This window comes from Alligator sinensis, unplaced genomic scaffold (assembly GCF_000455745.1).
Source record: "Alligator sinensis unplaced genomic scaffold, ASM45574v1 scaffold678_1, whole genome shotgun sequence".
Lineage (NCBI taxonomy): Eukaryota > Metazoa > Chordata > Crocodylia > Alligatoridae > Alligator > Alligator sinensis.
In genome coordinates this window covers 552,009-558,041 of record NW_005842006.1, presented here as the reverse complement: position 1 = coordinate 558,041, position 6,033 = coordinate 552,009, and positions in this window count along the sequence as shown.

Here is a 6,033-nt window from a genome sequence, read left to right as displayed (position 1 = left end):
GCATGAGGGTGCTTCAGCACAGGGGCTAGCCAGCAGACAGTCTGCCGGCTAGCCCACACACTGATGCACCCAGCCAGCCTCATCACTGTCTACACGTACACTGCAGTGCACAAAACAACACTACTGCAGGGTAGTGCTTGTGTTTAGCAAGACTAGCCTGTGGTAGTGTTTGTCAGTCTACTTCAACCTAATAGGGTTGCATGTATAGACAGTGACATTTTACTGTGGAGCTGATTAAGCTCTGCAATAAACATCTCATGTAGATGTGCCCACTGTATCCAAGTGTTTGCTACCCCTCCTTATTTTGCTTAGCCTTTAGTCCCAGAACTACCAGTTTGCTCCATCACAGCAGGCCCCCAGTTCTTGTTCATGGAATTCAGGATAAGGATCATTGCTCATAAGTTCTTTGATTCAGAAACAGCTTCTTACTAAGAGTTTGTACAGGGCCCGTTATGTGCTGGAGTGAAGCTACTGGGCACTGTAGGAATACAGTGAAGAGAGCTCACTGCATATATGCAACAGAGCTGAAGGAGGTGTGGTCACAACCCCTCGCCATGATTCTGGATACCAGGGAGCTCTTGAGCTCACCAGCATGTCGGCATTGCTCCTGCTAGGAGCTCTGCATGTTCTGTGAGTTCTCCGAGTTCACTGCTCAGGATGGGGTCTGCCTGGACCCCCTGCTTGCACACAGCTCCAGTGTCTATTGTTTACTCTTCCCCTCCCCGACCCCCGAATTCAGCAGCAGGGGAAAGGAGATGAGCAGCAGCAGCAACACTCAGCCCCTCTTTTCATGCTCCAGAGCCCCGGGCTGTGCACACCACAGCCGTTGCTCATCCCCTCTCTCCACAGTGAGGTCTCACTGAGCATATACCACAGTAGCATTTTACTGTGGAGCTGATTAGTCAGCTCTGCAATAAACATCTCATGTAGATGCGCCCAGCTGAATGGGATGTGGCCGCACCTCCATTGTCACAATCCTGGATCTACCTATGCCCACTATAGAAAAAGCCTGACACTACTTCTCTAGAAGTTAATGGCAGAACCAGTCCCAAAATGGGGAACCAGATTAAAAGTAAAAGACCAGGAAGCTTAATGCTATTTGGAATTATATTAGTTTAACCTAAAATACATTATCCTACTGTAACAGGATCCACCTCTGAGGATGTCCATGGCACCCTCTGGCAACCATACTGACCCTGTCTCTTCTACTCTGGTCTCTTTGGGTACCACCCCGTCCTCACCTGTTACATTTTTGTTGTTATTGTGAACTCTGGAGAGTGTCTTCATAGAGCCAGAATGTGTCTTGGGTGCCCTGCTCAGTCCACCAGGCTCCTGCACTGTCTGCTCAGTCCACCAGGACCCTAGCAACCCAGCCCCAGAAGGCTTGGGCCCCTGGGCTCCATCACCCTTCACTTCATTTACTGGAATGTGTTTCTCCCAAAGCACAGTCTCAACAACACCCCTCCCCAATCTCCCCTGCAGTTACTCCCATGCCACACAGGAGGAACAGAAACATAATCAACACAAACCACAAATTCACTTAGCTTCAGTGTGAGCTCTACACCCTCTGGGGCTTTTTCCTCCCTCCTCCACACAGCCTGCATAACTCTTCCTTTCAGACTAACAGGCTCCAGTATAAGGCTCCTTTCCAGGACCTGGGCTTTTATGGCCCTAAACTCCACCCACTTCCAGTCACCTGACCTGGGATCCTCTCCACAAGCTCCAGGTGTTTCCCACTGGCCACCTCCACCTCAGCAGGCCCTTACCTAACTACCTATACCTAACTGTAATTAGCTGCCAGCGGTTTTCCACTGGGAGCTCTGCAGCTTTCTATCTCTGTGGCCCAGCCCCACTCAGTAACAGAAAAAACTCTGTTAGCCACTGTTACACCTACAATCTCTGCTTCAGGATTCCATGTTAGCGAGGTATATAATTTATAACACTGCAGTAATAAAGTATGTGAGAGACTCCTAGCTTTGAGCAGAATGAAGGAGACACTAGTATAGAATAAGAAAGATCCCTCATAATGAAGGGACAACTAAGAGACTGCATGCAGCTCACTTATTATGTGATCCCCACTAACCATTCAGGTCACCACTTGACCTCTGGTCTCCTGATAAACACAGTGTGACAAAGCTGATGGGTCTGTCTAAATTATGCTGGCAGAACGCATGAGCTCATTTGTTTGACCTCGTTAGACTTGAGGGGACCAACAGTGATGTGGCATGCAAGGTTGAACCAACAATTTAATGTGTATGTAACTTCAGCAGAAGTAAAAACCTAGTGAATATTTATTACAGCTACTACAACCAAAAGCAATGCTAATGAAATAGTCCTTGAAAAAAGCAAATACTATCTATTTACTAATTTGGCCCTCAACTACACAGTGTCTGAGTGCCTCAAAATGGGGAACGCTGGGTTTTTGGTTGTAGCCGTGTTGGTCTAAGGACATAGGCAGGCAAAGTTCTTAGAGTAAATGTGATATCTTTGACTAGACCAACTGAGTAGTTAGAAAAAAGTTAAAATAAGGAATGTTTTTTAAAAGTTCAGCTCATCTGTGAAGAATGGAAATATTAGCTCTGTTTTAAAGATGAGGAACTGAAATACAGGAACACAGATAGAAAGTTTTTTCTGAGTTTTAATTTACAACTTCAGCCCATTGCCTCGTGGGTTGCCCTTTGTGGTCAGGGAGGACTGTTGTTCACCCTCTTCTTCATGGTAACCTTCAAAAAGTGGTAGACGTGTCTGCGGCACCACATACCACACCATCAGTTGTTCTCTGTGCTGCAAGAGAACAGCGCAGAGGGGAAGAGCGCTGAAAAAAAAAGCAGAGTGGCACACACAGCGGCAGTGTGTGCCACCCAAAGCCAGAACCTGGCCAGCTGGTGCCGCACTCCACTGCCATCCAGGCTCCGTGCAGCAGGACCGAAGCAGCTGCAGCCCCGGGAGGCCCCCAGAACCCCAAGTAAGGCTGTTGAGGCCAGCCCATTGCATCTAGATGCAGCTGATTAACTAATCCCATTGCATATTTTGGCCATTTGGAATAACAAAAATCTCATGAAATCAGCTAATTTAACAGATTCCAGCCACATTCATGATGGAATTAAGAAGCAAGCTCCCTCGCTCTGGAATATGAAGGTGGACAAGCCTTGAACTTGGGGAGCTAGATCCAAAGCTACAGGTTGCACCCCCAATTAAGTGAGTATGCCTGCATGCATGCAAGACATCTGGACTTCTGTACAGGTCTTCTGTATTTCTTCTACTAGCTGTGAATTGCAGGGCCAGCACTTGAGTCCAAGGTGTCAGCAAGCACACAGCTCTAAAGACCTCCCCAAGTTCCTGAATCACCCAGGCCTATATGTTAGCCCAAGACCGCTTTTGCACCATTTCAGGGCTTTGTGTTCTCCAGGTGAATGCAATCTTCACAGCTGAAAAAGGTCAATATGGAAAATGTAGTCCAGGAGGACTAGTTAAAAAGTAGAGTCCATTACCGCGCAGCTTGATCATATGAGGCATACCATATTCCGCCTACTTCAAAGCTACCTTTCCAGCACAGTGCAAGGCTTGCCAGGGAGCCAGATGCTGTGGCTGGTGGAAATGCTGTCACAGTTTAAATTGTGGACCTGGTCTTTTCCTCTCTTTCCAAGGAAGCAGGAAGAACAGGATTGTGGTGAAGCACATGAAGCAACTCTCCACCAGGTCTGATTTCAGATTGCAGATTTCTTAAATAAAATCTCTTTCTCCTCTCACAATGCTGAGCAAGGTAAAGCACAAATATTTACAAATAGTATGTGCAGTAAAAGCTAAGATATGCTGAAAGATGCTTGGCTGCAGACTTGAAGCATGTATTCTTTGTACTAATGCAGGGGTTTTCAACCTTTTCTAAGGAGTGTACCCCTTCTGGACACACTTCTGGTGGAGCAGGGGGTGGAGGGTGTTGGCCAGATGCAGAGCAAGGGGGGGGCCTTGCACACGGCTGTGTGGGGTGGTGGATGGCAGCAGCGGCTGCCATGTGCAAGCTCCCCACCCCCTGTGTCTGGCCAGCTGGGCAGCATCTGTGCAGCCTGCACAGGGGAGCTGCTGTCCTCATGTCCCTTCCCACCCTCCCAGCCCTGGTCCTGGGAGGCGATGGAGCGGGGTGCTGGGTAGCAGCGCTCTGTCTCTGCCTGTGCAGATTCCCTAGCCCCTTTCCAAGTACCCCCAGGGGTACGCGAACCCCTGGTTGACAACCCCTGTACTAATGCACAGCAGTTCTCTGCAAATTAAAAGCATGAAACCACAGCACTAAGCTAAAAGCCAGTTCAGATCATTACAATCTGCTCACCTGAATCTCCCCTGTAGTTTTAATTTGCTCCAGTGTTTCTTTTTACTCCCTGTCCTAACCTTTTCTGTAGGATTTGCCTCCAATAAATAGATCAGATTCTGTAAAGTGCTAAGAATCCTCAACTGCCATTAATCTCCAGTGGAGGAGGATAAGGTTTTAGGATGGCAGCATAACAGTATCTTAAAGCCATTGGAAAGAAGTGCCTGTGGTGGTAGGCACGTTGTAAATGTAATAGTAATAGTAACTCAGGAATTCCTGGCACTCAAATGCTAGCCATTAGACCTCACCTCTATTATTTCTCTTTATCCTGCTTTAGCTTGCAGCAGTGAAGTCAAATCCTTTTCCCTTCCATAGCAGAATAATTCTTGCTTTGTTCTCAGGAACAGCTTTTTCTATGCTTTGTACTTTATTAAGTCAGGTCAACATTCAGTCCTAGAAGGCAAGAAATCTCTGCCTTAAGTGCTTTAAAAGCTTTCCAATTTTTTAATGAACTTAAAAGAAAAATATACAAGTTTGGGTCAGATTTTTTGGGAATGCTCTGCATTCCAGCAACGCCACCTAAGGTCAATAAGTTTGCAAAGGTTTTAAAAAATCATTCTGCTTTTTTCATGTAATCGCCCTTTTAACTGAATGCTGGTAAAGTAAGGGGCTTCCTTATGTACATACAGGTTAATATTAGAAAAGCAGATTAATAAATAAACCTTGTTCACTGAAGGATGACGCTAGACTGGGCAGCAGTGAGAAAGATGAAGTTTGTCCTGCTTGCCCTGAAAAGATCTCATCCTTTATTTGCAACAGAGTGCAGGAGAAACTAAATATACTTTTTAAGGTGGCTAAAAAAATGTCCAGATATATAGTGCCATCCAGTAGGTTATTATCAATAAATATTCATCTACAACAGCTAATACATTCTGGTCAAGCAACCAAGAATTGGTCAAACAATGGAGAAACTTCAAAGACACTCATTTTCAGTGAGCAAAATGCAAAGATTTCTTCTGCATTCTATCATGTGATATGTTTTTGATATCGCTGACACCTCCTCCTCTTAACTTCCCTGAGCTTCTTCTATACGTTGAGGGGCATCTAGAACTCAGAAACAAGGAGTGCAGTATTCTCAATGAGAGTTTTGTTGAAAATAGTGTAAGTACCAAAAAAGAAAAACAATTCCATATGCACAAGGTAGAGTATCAGACCAGACAACCAGACTACATACTTATCTGAGCATCATCACAAGACAAGGACTTTTCCTGGTTTGTTTCAGAGGCATACCTGGGCACTTCTGGCCCCTGGGCCAAAAGGGGAGCACATAAAAAGTGGAGACAGGGAGAGATCAGCAGAGACGAATATACCTCCTCTGCTCGCGATTGTAGGGAGGCAGTTAGACGGGCCAAAGCTACCATGGAGCTGAGGATGGCATCCCAAGTAAAGGACAACAAGAAATTGTTTTTTAGATATATAGGGAGTAAAAGGAAGGCCCAGAGAGGAATAGGACCCCTGCTAAATGGGCAGAAGCAATTGGTGATGGACAGGGGGGACAAGGCTGAACTCCTCAACGAGTTCTTTGCCTCAGTGCTCCTAAGAGAGGGGCAAGACAAGTCTCTCACTGGGGTTGTAGAGAGGCAGCAGCAAGGCGCCAGACTGCCATATGTAGACCCTGAGATGGTGCAGAGTCACTTGGAAGAACTGGATGCCTTTAAGTCGGCAGGCCC